This window comes from Saccostrea cucullata, unplaced genomic scaffold (assembly GCF_032062105.1).
Source record: "Saccostrea cucullata isolate Sc308-1 unplaced genomic scaffold, CSIRO_AGI_Scuc_v1 ctg2997, whole genome shotgun sequence".
Lineage (NCBI taxonomy): Eukaryota > Metazoa > Mollusca > Bivalvia > Ostreida > Ostreidae > Saccostrea > Saccostrea cuccullata.
In genome coordinates, this window is record NW_026921008.1 from 105,483 (window position 1) to 119,694 (window position 14,212).

Here is a 14,212-nt window from a genome sequence, read left to right on the forward strand (position 1 = left end):
AGATATTCATTAATTTATATTTTTCAAAAAAGTTGTTGCATTAACTGTTCCCCAATGTGGGCATGCATAATATATAAAAACGAAAAGTATTGAGTTTCCGGATAAAAATTACGGTGTCTAAAATAACTTGTTAATTTTGCAAGTTTTTAAGAGGAAGTATATTTTGTTTTGAATACATTAATTATTACAGTTGCAAATGACACAGCGATTTTTTTCCCTCTTCATTATCCATGCTCTGTTAATCTTCTTCGCATTGGAAATTAAAGTATTAAAAAATTGCTCCGAAAAAGTAAGGAAAGGGAACAGATTTCAAAAGAAATGTACCATGCATCATGATCAATGTGATTTTTTAACTTTGTTTTATTTATTTTTATTTATTAATTATTTTTGTGAAAATTCCATGAATGGAAATACGGAAATACGGAAATGTCGAGATAACGAACAATATTCAATCTAAAAGTCCCTAAAACAATTCAAAATAGGAGCAGAACAAACACGAACCTCCAAAATATCAAAGATGGGATCATGTGCCATGGGGGAATGAGCATCCCCTTATTGACCGGTCACATCCGCCGTGTGACCTTATCATGATCAGAAGTAAAGGGAAAATCCTTCGTCAATTTAGTGTATAAATAATGGATTAACAATTTACAACTAGTATGAAAATGTCAGTCAGCATTTGACTCGTTGATACATGTAAATTTGCTGATAAGGTCATTGTATCGACCATAGAACTTATGAAATGATGACTTTAAACGAGACTTCTGATATTCTTGTTTTATTAACTTGTTTGTCAACAATTTACATCGTTCTGGAAATTGTTCATACGTAGAGCATGCTTTTGCGTATCGTAAATCCTGTAAACATTCCGCATTACGCAAGGACACAGCAAAGAATGTTGATAATATCAGAAGTAACTTAGAGAAGGAAATACCCCCGTCAACCGCATACACAGGCCCCGATGAGTTCTTAGTAAACAGAATAGCAGAATAGCCAAAATTGCTAAAAATCATTGGCCTAAAATTGTTTTAAAATATTAAAATATTTTAGTCAATATACTTTTTAAAGATTAGTTACATTCTAGTATATATTTGGGTAACAAGGTTATTATTATAGCGACCAAGAAATCATCTAAATGCCGTATGTATTTTGATATATCGCTAAAAGTCATGTAGCATGAACTTCTTTAAATTCAGTCTTGTTCGTTTAGAGGTTGATAGTAATCAAAACATGCTCTTGATTGTATACAAATAAGTAGTTGTATACAAATAAGATGGAAGACATAAACACCTTATGTAGATGGATTCTCACTTCTCCATGGCACCTGATCCCACCTTTGATGTTTTGAAGGTCCTTGTTTGCCCTGCTCCTATTTTGTATTGTTTTATGGACTTTTGATCTTGAACACTGTTTCTTAAATCTTCATATGTTTCATTGTTATTGAATTAGTAGGGTACGTTGACGATGGTAAAGCTAAAGTATCCACTTGCCCTTCTTTCATTTACTAAATAAATGTGGTTATTACCCGCACGAGAATTGAATTCGATTTTTGATGTTCATTTGAATAGTATATGTAAATTTTAAAAAAAAGTTTTTAGTCATGCAATTTATTTAAATGTATCTCTGTAATTATAAAATTTTGATTTCGCTGTCTTATATAGGTCTTTTACATCACATGACAATTAAATGGGCGAATTAAGACATTCTGTATGCTTATTTCAGAATTGAAAAATTATTACAGTTTATGATTCCAAAAAATTGTAATGTGGATTGTTTATTAGTTCGACGAAAGTGCTAAAAGTCTGAGAATTTTTCTTAAACCTTTGTTGTTTCAATGTGAATATAACATGACCGTGTAGTATATTCAATCAAGATTATATAATCATACATGTATAATACAAGTTATCAAAAATGTTTGGAATATTAAAGCTTTTGCAATTAGCAACGCGTCAAAAAAAAAAAAGGCGTACAACTTATACTAAAACTGTCACTCTGGAACTGAAGACTAATGATGAAAACAAAACATTTGCTTGATTGAGGTTACTTAAGCCGCGCGTTCGAGTTTGAAGCTCGGGTTTGTATACCATTCCGTACAAACAAATATAACAAGTCGCCCTTCCAGTCCCAACACCCTTCTCGCTTTATGGGCGATATTTTTACACATGTCGTTGAAGAAAAAGTATTCAACGATTACATAAATAACTCATGTTTCTGCAATGTTTTTCTTATCAAGTATGACGTGTTTGTACATACTAACGATATCAAATCAAACGCGCCGCAGCGGAAAAGCCGGATAAAAGCGATAACATTAATGAAGATTTAGCTGTACAAATTAGAGGCGAATTACTGAGGAATCCAAGATATTGAACGCACTCCATAATATAATTAAACCGCCGGTCCGGTGTTTAAGGAAGATGGTCCCTGTTTCTAATGACGACAACACGAATCTTGAAGGAAAATAAAATATTTTCAGGAATTGATGCGAATTGAATAGAAATGGTTTGTCAACACGCCGAGTCATTATAAGAACCGATGTAATTTTTTTTATTGATAGAACCAGGGAAGACATTTACCAAAGTTATACCCCGAGAGATTTTAGTATACAGATTCCAATTTGCTGAAAATAAACTTTAATGAAAGAAGTAAATTACACTTTTTTTTTCATTTTCCCCCGACGTCCTTATTGACAATAAATTGAAGCGATTAGATATCGATACACTATCACGCCATCAAATATTTACTTCGAATGCATACATTTAAAGTAAAAAGTAATATCAAATAGATTTTTAAAAATATTTTTATGTTCCCTGATTGATTTCAATTTGACAATTTCCAACAGTAAAAGACGTTGTTGTTTGAAATTTTGAAATTTAAGAGACGCAGATACGTGGAGGATTGCATAAATTCTATCTGTACAGGGGGAAAGTGTAATTTTTCATTCACAATAACCTTTTTGAAAGTTATTGGTTAAATATCAGTTAACTTATGTTGAGGTTGTTATTGGTTAAATATCAGTTAACTTATGTTGAGGTTGTTATTGGTTAAATATCAGTTAACTTATGTTGAGGTTGTAAGTAATTTAATTTGAGAGGAGATCCGTCAGATTTCCCGAACATGCAAAAGATCAGAATATCTCAATTTCCAGGATTTATAAAGTTGGAGAGTTATGTGAAACTGAGATGTTTTACTATAAATTAAAAAAATAGGCAAATATATATAATCAATGTAAATAAAACATCGTCGGTATAATCTATTCTTAAAAATTCTGCTATTTTCATCATTCAAAAATTATAATTATGCTAATAGTCAATCATCAAAATCAAATTTGTCAAAAATATAAACAATCATAACATATTATTACATTTCACAAGTCAAATATGAACAATGTTTACCATGAAAGACGTTTCAAATTTTGAAATTTATAAGAGATAAAGATATGTGAAGGATTAATTGTTTAAAATCTATCTGTTTGGGGAAAAGTGAAAATGTTCATTTATAATCTTTTTTGAAAGTTATTGGTTAAATATCAGTAGTTATATATGTGTCATTGAGGTTGTATATTACATCAGAAACAATGTCACTAGTTAAACATCAGGATTAATGTCACAGGTCAAACATCACAGTCAATGTTTCAAACATCTGAAACACAAAAATTCATCTGACTCAACGTCACTAATCATATATCAATTTCAATGATTTATAAAGTTGGAGAGTTATGTGAGATGTGTGGATCAATATTATAAATTAAATATGAAAATAGGCAAAAAAATTATATCAAAGTGAAAAATATAAATGAAATATCGTCAAGAAAATCACGATGTAAAACATTTTTATCATAATTCAAAAAACATCCGGAAATTTTTTACTAATTAAACAGTATAATTATGCTATATAGTCAAACAGCAAGATCAATATCACTAGTCAAAAATCTTTATCAATGTCACTAGTCAAATATCTAAATTCACAAGTCAAATATCAAAAATCAATGTCACTAGTCAAACATCAGGATCAACGTCACTAGGCAAACATCAGAATCAATGTCACTAGTCAAACATCAGAATCAACGTCACTAGTCAAACAGTCAGACACACCGTCATTAGTCAAACATCAATGTCAAACTGGTCAAAACATTAAAACATCAGGATCAATTGTAAACATCAGAATCAACAAGTCAAACATCGGGATATCACAGAATCAGAATCAATGTCACTAGTCAAACATCACAGTCAATGTCACTAGTTAAACATCAGGATACAAGTCGTATTTCAGAATCAATGTCACTAGTCAAACATCAGAATCAATGTTACTAGTCAAACATCAGAATCAATGTCACAAGTCAAACATCAGAATCAATGTAGATTGTAGCAAATATTAATATCAAAATAATCAATGTAAATAAAACATCGTCGGTATAATCTATTCTTAAAAATTCTGCTATTCATTCAGAAAAACCTCAGGAAAAATTTCATCATTCAAAAATTATAATTATGCTATATAGTCAATCATCAAAATCAAATTCACTAGTCAAAAATATAAACAATGTCACTAGTCAAACAACAAGATCAACGTCACAAATAAAAAAAAAAACTCACCAGTCAAACATCAGAATCATCTTCACAAGTCAAATATCCGAATCAATGTCACTAGTCTACCATCAGGATCAACGTCACTAGTCAAACATCAGGATCAATGTCTCTAGTCAAACATCAGGATCAACGTCACCAGTCAAACTTTATAATTTATGTCACTACTTAAACATCAGAATCAATAAACGTCACTAGTCAGACAACAGGATCAATGTCACTAGTCACATATCACGATCAATGTCTCTAGTAAAACATCATGATCAACGTCACTAGTCAAACATCTGAATTAATGTCATTGGTCTAACATCGGGATCAATGTCACTAGTCGTACATCAGAAACAATGTCACTAGTTAAACATCAGGATTAATGTCACAAGTCAAACATCACAGTCAATGTCACTAGTCAAACATCTGAATAAATGTCACTAGTCAAACAGCAAGATCAACGTCACTAGTTAAACATCTGACTCAACGTCACTAGTTATATATTTGAATTAATGTCATTGATTTAACATCGGGATCAATGTAACTAGTCGTACATCAGAAACAATGTCACTAGTTAAACATCAGGATTAATGTCACAGGTCAAACATCACAGTCAATGTCACTAGTCAAACATCTGAATAAATGTCACTAGTCAAACAGTAAGATCAACGTCTCTAGTTAAATATCTGACTCAACGTCACTAATCATATATCTGAATTAATGTCATTGGTCAAACATCGGGATCAATGTCACTAGTCGTACATCAGAAACAATGTCACTAGTTAAACATCAGGATTAATGTCACAAGTCAAACATCACAGTCAATGTCACTAGTCAAACATCTGAATAAATGTCACTAGTCAAACAGCAAGATCAACGTCACTAGTCAAACATCAGATTCAATGTCACTAGTCAAACATCACAGTCGATGTCACTAGTCAAACATCAGGATCAACGTCACAAGTCGTACTTCAGAATCAACGTCACTAGTCAAACATCAGAATCAATGTCACTAGTCAAACAACGGGATCAACCTCACTAGTCAAACATCAGATTCAATGTCACTAGTCAAACATCACAGTCGATGTCACTAGTCAAACATCAGGATCAACGTCACAAGTCGTACTTCAGAATCAATGTCACAAGTCAAACATCAGAATCAATGTCACTAGTCAAACATCTGAATAAATGTCACAAGTCAAACATCAGAATCAATGTCACTAGTCAAACATCACAGTCGATGTCACTAGTCAAAAATCAGAATCAATGTCACTAGTCAAAAATCAGAATCAATGTCACTTGTCAAGCATCAGAATCAATTTCACAAATCAGACATCAGAATCAACGTCACTAGTCAAACATCAGGATCAACGTCACTAGTCAAACATCAGGATCAATGTCACAAGTCAAACATCAGGATCAACGTCACAAGTCGTACTTCAGAATCAATGTCACTAGTCAAACAGAATCAATGTCACTAGTCAAATATCTGAATAAATGTCACAAGTCAAATATCAGAATCAATGTCACTAGTCAAACATCAGAATCAATGTCACTAGTCAAACATCAGAATCAACGTCACTAGTCAAACATCAGAATCAATGTCACTAGTCAAACATCAGAATCAATTTCACAAATCAGACATCAGAATCAACGTCATTAGTCAAACATCAGGATGAACGTCACTAGTCAAACATTAGGATCAAAGTCACTATTAAAACATCAGGATCAACGTCACTAGTAAACATCAGAATCAATGTCACTAGTCAAACATCGGGATCAACATCACTAGTCAAACATCAGAATCAATGTCACTAGTCAAACATCACAGTCAATGTCACTAGTTAAACATCAGGATTAACGTAACAAGTCGTATTTCAGAATCAATGTCACTAGTCAAACATCAGAATCAATGTTACTAGTCAAACATCAGAATCAATGTCACAAGTCAAACATCAGGATCAACGTCAAACATCAGAATCAATGTCACTAGTCAAACATCACAGTCAATGTCACTAGTTAAACATCAGGATTAACGTAACAAGTCGTATTTCAGAATCAACGTCACTAGTCAAACATCAGAATCAATGTTATTAGTCAAACATCAGAATCAATGTCACAAGTCAAACATCAGAATCAACGTCACTAGTCAAACATCAGAATCAATGTCACTAGTCAAACATCAGAATCAACGTCACTAGTCAAACATCAGAATCAATGTCACTAGTCAAACATCAGAATCAACGTCACTAGTCAAACATCAGAATCAACTTCACTAGCCAAACATCAGAATCAATTTCACTAGTCAAACATCAGGCTCAGTGTCACAAGTCAAACATCAGAATTAATGTCACTTAATGTCAAAAAGTCAAACACTGATTTTTTCACAAGTATAGTTATCATTTTTTGAATGCTGTTGTTCTTATCTCTGTAATGCTTTTTACAAACATAACAGTCTAGCTATCATGTTAGACGAACAAAGAACTATATTGCATATCTTTGCCCCCACAAAAGTCAAAAATTCTTGAAACGTGCTGAATTCTATAAATATGTGAGAAATATAAATTACGGAACATACTATAGTTTCAAAGTAGTTTATTGACAGTTTTTGTTTTTATGACGTCACAAACTAGTCCGATTTTATATCATTTTTTAGAAAGAGGACAAAATTTCAACAATTTCAGCTTTTTAAATTAATAGAGCGCAAGTTTGCTCAGGAACAATATTTACATATTTCATTGATATTATCATTCTACACATTATATCAAAATATAGAGCCTGATCAGACCTGCACTTGGTGACTTTTACTCAAAATATCAATGCAATATATACATTTTTCTGTACAAATCATGGAAATTTTAAATTTGCGTCATTTTTGTGACGTCATTTCAAACATCATTGCTTATGAAAATATTCAGTGCTTTAAATCAGCATATATACCAACCTGTTTAAGAACAAAATTAAAAATGTCTCCGTCAAAGTTTGATTTCGGGGGCAAATATTGGTTATTACCGAATAAAGTTCTTTCATTCAAAACATTCTGTCAACAGGAAAATATAAGAAATCTTAAAAATTATTGCTACAAAAAGATAAAGTGTTAATTCAATTTTTGCAATTTTCTTTGTTTTGTCGATTTTTTAAAGACTGAAAATCTTGAAAAATATTCTTGTAGTACGAAATTACGACGACCAGAATACTATCTTCCTTGTCACATCAAAGAGGATTAAATTAAGCGGAAATGCACAGTCCGAAGAAATATAACTCTTCCTAAATTAACTCTGTATAACGACTACAACAAAGGTTTCATAAAGTTAATTGATGGAATGGACAAGATCAACGTCAGAAAATCAAATATCGGAATCATGCGTCACAAAATCAAACATATTTAGGAACCCGAAAAATCCGGATAATGTTTAAATAACGACTGAAACATTGGGATTAATATCATTGTAACTTTGGGGTTCCTACATGCTTCAACATCTACAGTTTTACATTATAAACAATGTATATTGCACAATTTGTGGGCAAACTCCATGCGATTTAAGAATCAATTTTAATTATATCTTAGATTCGTCCTAACACTTTGTTAATTATTTACCCATTTAAAAGTTTATCATAGAATTTGCTATAATAAGCATCAGTTGAATTACGAATTTCCTTATAGCTTATTATAGTATTTTTAATTTTTTCATTCAAAATGTAATGATTAAAAAAAAAAAGAAAGATTATCAGGTTTATAATATTATCACCCCAACCGCCAAAAATCTAAAACTATCAGTTGATGAAGAATCTTACCATATTATTCCAGCAGTCTATGTACCTAAACTTTTTCTCGTTTATCCAAAACAAAGAAAAACAAACTGGTTCTGTTAAACCAAGTACAGAGAAAGGCTAATCATAGCTTGTGTTTATCGGCAATTAGTGACAACACATATTAATAGAGCCTTGTTTTGACCAACACGGCGAAATAATATCAGGAAACGCGATAAAACTCTCATAAGAATAACCTAATTAAAGGGGAAGGTAACATTGAACAGGTGCCCCTCTCATAATTTGGGCGGATCCAAGGGCTTACCTAACAATTAATGATGTAAAATATCGGAATTAAATGACGACTTAGGCGGACCTAAGAGTTTCCACTAAGATTTATAGTGCGAAATATCGGCGTTAAACGTTGCCAGAGAAGAAAAATGATTCAATATAAAATGTACTCAAATGTACGTACGTGTTTGATATCTCCATGAACTTTTCTTTTTTGAAGCTATGCAGTTTATGTATGAATTTAAGAGTTTGGGAAGATTATACAATAAGGATTAACCAGAAGTCTCTGTCGAGACTGAAGCTCTACTGGTTTGTACTTATAGCAAAGGTAGAGAAAAGTTCTTAAGCAGTTGGGAATTGAAACATTACAACAGCAATAAAAAAATAATCATCCTTGATTAAGTCTCTTTATGTTCTTAGTGTAGTCTACTTGCATGCCACATTATATTATAATCAGACTTAAACTGTATTTGGAGTAGCATTTTGAGAGTATTTAACAGAAATTTCTATTTTTAGTAACCAAAGCAAAAATGTTCATCAAAGTCAAAAACTGATAAACAAAATTGTGTATCTTAGTGTAGTCTACTTGTGTGCCAAGTTATATTGAAACCAGACCAAAACTGTAGGAGGAGTTGCATTTTGAAAGAATTTCACAGAAATTTCTATTTTTAGTAACCACGGCAACACCGTTCATCGAAATCAAAAACCGATACACAGAATTATGTATCTTAGTGTAGTCTACTTGTATGCCAAGTTATATTGAAATCAGACCAAAACTGTAGGAGGAGTAGCATTTTGAAAGAATTTCAAAGAAATTTCTATTTTTAGTAACAACGGAAACACCGTTCATCGAAATCAAAAACCGATACACAGAATTATGTATCTTAGTAAAGTCTACTTGTGTGTCAAGTTATATTGAAATCAGACCAAAACTGTAGGAGGAGTAGCATTTCGAAAGAATTTCAAAGAAATTTCTATTTTTGTAACAACAGCAACACCGTTCATCGAAATCAAAAACCGATACACAGAATTATGTATCTTAGTAAAGTCTACTTGTGTGTCAAGTTATATTGAAATCAGACCAAAACTGTAGGAGGAGTAGCATTTTGAAAGAATTTCACAGAAATTTCTATTTTTAGTAACCACGGCAACACCGTTCATTAAAATCAAAAACCGATACACAGAATTATGTATCTTAGTGTAGTCTACTTGTATGCCAAGTTATACTGAAATCAGACCAAAACTGAAGGAGGAGTAGCATTTTGAAAAATTGTTTACAGACAGACAGACGGACAGACAACAGGACAACAGAAATCACTAATTTGTTACATAGAGCTAAAAATTGAAATGGTTGGGATCAGTGACGTAATAACTAGTGATCTTCAGATGTACATGTATCATATAAATAAAAGGGCTAATTCTATGCATTCTGGAGAACATATCAACTACGTGCAACTTATTAACAATGTGTGTTAACTGATGTTAAATTACTGTAACAATTTAAAAAAATGCATATTAAGATCAAAATACAGTATCTCAATTTAAACAGTTTAAAAGTACTGGGTACAAATGTTTAATTTAACCCGTTATATGAAAATATCAGAAACAGGAAACAGAAATCACTATTTGTTACATATTTAAGATAAGATTGAATGGACTCAGTATAATGACCCTCAGTATTAAACTCTTGTGAGACAATTTATCGAAATTATTTGGAATAATATTCTTGGAAATTTATCAATCTTGTCCGAGGATTATTTCACATTGAAAAAAGTCTCACTATATTTCTTTTTTTTTTAACTTTAAATGCCACATGATTGTGAATTAAACCTTAAAACAAAGAAAGAAAAATGCATCACATTTATTGCAAAATATATCTATCTATCACATGGAATGTTTGCTTTTTAAGCTCATATAAAGCAAAAATATATCATTATATATATATAATATATTAAACATATACAACACAAAGCGTACACGGGTATACATAAAAACACACAAACAGTGTACAAATATATAGAATCAAAAAAGGAGTATAATGAACAATGTTTTGTATATGCTGTATTCTACAACCAAATATAATTATGTAAATGGAGTTATTGCTGGAAAAAAGGTGTGCTACAAGGTTCATCACTTTAACAACCTCTATTATCACTGGAATGTTTTGTGAACAACCAATATGTATCTTACCCTTTACAAAAATATATACAATGCTATCACAACACAGTCCCAATTTGCTGGCATCAAACAACAAAGCATCATTCCTTGTACATTAAAAATAACTACATACATCTTACTAAGCAGTTATTCATACAATATATTGTAAAACAACAAATATTACAATCATATAACTTAGCAAAGTTATTTGTGATAATTCTAATTCATACCCTACCATAATACATGAACAGAAAACTACGTCATATTGATTCAAAAATTCCTGTCTTTAGATTTGTTTTTACTAATTTTTTGACATAACTGCTGCACAAATCTTCACTAAATTCTTCAGCCATACACAATACGGAATTTAAGAAATAAATACTGTAAAATCACAAATTTTTGTGGGGTCAAATTTTTGAGGCTGAGGAAAAATTATTGTTTTTGGGGACTTAATTTCGTGGTTTGAGAATGTTCAGTAGTAATGCGATTTCAAATTTTATGATGGTCAAAATTTTGTGGGTCTCTTCAAGCCTCGAACTGAAAATTAACCCCACAGGAAAATTAGTGATTTCACAGTATTTCTCTTATATAATCTTAGTCTCTTTGTAGGAAGCTGGTCAAAAATTTCTTGAGGAAATTTGTATGACAAGACATGATTACTTTGATATGGGTAAAATGTTCTCAACATTTGAACACAGGAAAAAAGTGATTTTACTGTATTTCTTTTCTTATATAAGCAAACACATGCTTTTATTTTGATTTGTATGAACTATAATGCATATGTACATAAATTCAATCTTTTTCTGAAAAAAACTTCATCATAACGATTAATGTAATTGTTTTGATATCTTTTTAATTCATGATAACCAAACTAAATTTTCTAAATGTTAATAATATCAATGAATACTTAGATAAATATATCTTTCTTATATATGATTAAAATATTAAACTCTCTTAGTTTAACCACAATCTCAAATATCTAAAATTTGCATTATTTTTTGGTAAAACACAGCAATGAAAACAGCATAGGAAAAAAGTATTTATGTAAGTCTTAAGGGTTTTCTACCATAACCTTACACTGGTGGTCCCATGACCATCAACTGAGAACATACTTTTAGGTCAAAACTTGTTAGTTTTAATATATTGGGCCATCTTAAAAAAATGTTTGCTTGCCCTCTCCGAAATCAGAGAAAAATTATTGGGTCGGTAGGTAGGTGTGAAAATCTTTTTTTTTCCCAGAAAATTTCAATAGATTTGTTGATGGGATAAGAGGGAAAAAAATAATAAAAAATTGGGATCTGGAATGTAAACAAAAATTCTAAAGTTGGTCGACTCAAAAAAAACATTTTTCAACCTCCATAAAATGATTTTTTTTAAATTGTAACAGGTTTTCATTTCATCAACAACTAATAATAGTCTCAGTTTCAGTAATATTGAAAATGAAGCATTGATTATTTTTGGAAAAAATAATTTACCCAACCTACCAATTTACAACCCAAGTTCTTTTTTTTTTTACCTTGAATCATGAGAGTGCATAGACAGATTTTCTAATGATGGTCCAACATATGTTCATTGAAAAGAAATACCACAGAAACGATGTGCACTATACCTCAGCAAAAATAACAAATGTTTCCTCAGTAAACTTTTTTTTTTTCAAATTTAACTTTAGACTATTCCAGTTTTCATTTCACTGAATTCTGCAGTTATGGAAATATAAAATAATCTCTCACTGAGTGATTATCTAAATTGGCCCTTGATTAAGTTTCTTTTTACTATTGAGTATTTTTTTTTAGTTTTACAATGAAATACAAAGTTTTCTTAATCATCTTAGAAATAACAACAAAATTATTACTTTAAAAAAATATCAATAGACATACATTAACTATTTCTGATCAAAACATGCATCAGAGACTTTTGGATGAGTGCAGCTTTTAAAAAGGAAATACAGTAAATCATGCTTCTAACAAAGGACAGAATTTGCTTTGCTATTTACTTATTTCTTTATACATTGTGTATCTGCTAAGTTAACATTTAAATTTCAAAGTTTAGGGCAATGAAAATCATTTAACTATAAGCATCATTTCTTAATAACTGTGTATGTTATATCCATGTTTTACACTGCGACACTGCCATTCTCATGTAACTATTTGACTGACGTGTTCAAAATGAACATACAAATGCCATACCAATACTGTAGATCACTAAATTTTCTTTTATGCGAGATACATTGATTCTTATTGAAACAAAATTTTCAGGAATTGTGGTTATTGCTCTATATAACCTTAAGGAATACTACTATAGCGAGAATTTATTTTCAGAGCACATCGTAATTACAAAAATTATTCTCGCAAATAAAAATGATTTACATTACTCATGCTACAAACTACAATATATGTCTCTAATATATTTCAAAGAATATATATATATATATATATATATATATATATATATATATATATATATATATATATATATATATATATAATATAAAATACTCTCCTGGTATCATATTTAAGGCCCCTTGCTCGTCTTACAGACTAAAAGAAATAATAGACACTTGTGTAAATATGTAAACTGAAATGTACATGTATTAAAGATGCTTTAAATACTTTACATACTCAAAAATCTCATTCCAAGTGGCTATAGTGTGATCTGCTCTTAGATGCAACACAGAATTGACACATATTATATAACGTAAAAATATCAATGTATTCTTAGTATTATAACTTATATTAGACCAAAATAAAATAACTTAAAACATTATTTGCATGCATCTTTAAATGTACTTGTATAAGTACATGTACATGTAAATAACAGTAACTTCTGTTTGCTATCATATCATTGAAGAAAGTCTAAGGAAAAAAATCACTTTTCCATAGTGTTTAGAGTCTCTTGAATAAAGATAACTTTTTATTGACAAAAAAAGGGCAGCTACAGTGTAAATACAATATTTTGATCTCATGAAGAAGATAAATATAACATGTTTATATTGCAGTCCCTAACCAGAGCTTCAGCTCTAACAATGCCTTTCTCTCTATAACTTACCTCTAACAAAATTATCACTTAAAACATATCTAATGCACACCAGTAATGCCACACCTGACAGACCTCAGTGTCTGAGTGTGTTAATATTGCTGTGCAATGTAAGAATGTTAGATCCACTGTTAATGTGTAATTGTTACAAAGTGTATATTCTTTAATAAGAGCAAAAATGTAAATCACTGAAAATACAAAAGAATACTAAAGTCAAATTTTCATGAGGTCAAATTTTCAAGGATTGAGGTAAATTAAAATAAAGGTTTGCATGGATTTTATTTTATGAATAAACCAGAAGTCTCTGTGGAGACTGAAGCTCTACTGGTTTGTACTTATAGCAAAGGAAGAGAAAAGTTCTTAAGCAGTTGGGAATTGAAACTTTACCACAGCAATATATATATATATAT

General features: G+C 30.7%; 1 protein-coding gene across 2 annotated transcripts in view; it reads right to left on the reverse strand.

Annotated features, from left to right (window-relative positions):
• LOC134258953 (secretin receptor-like) overlaps positions 1-8,469 on the reverse strand; it is a 74,974-nt gene extending 66,505 nt beyond the window's left edge. For both annotated transcript variants that reach the window (XM_062741544.1, XM_062741543.1), the window contains exon 1: positions 8,367-8,469. The gene's annotated coding sequence lies outside the window, so the exon portion shown is untranslated. The remainder of the gene's footprint in view (positions 1-8,366) is intronic.
• Between the last annotated feature and the right edge of the window lie 5,743 nt (positions 8,470-14,212).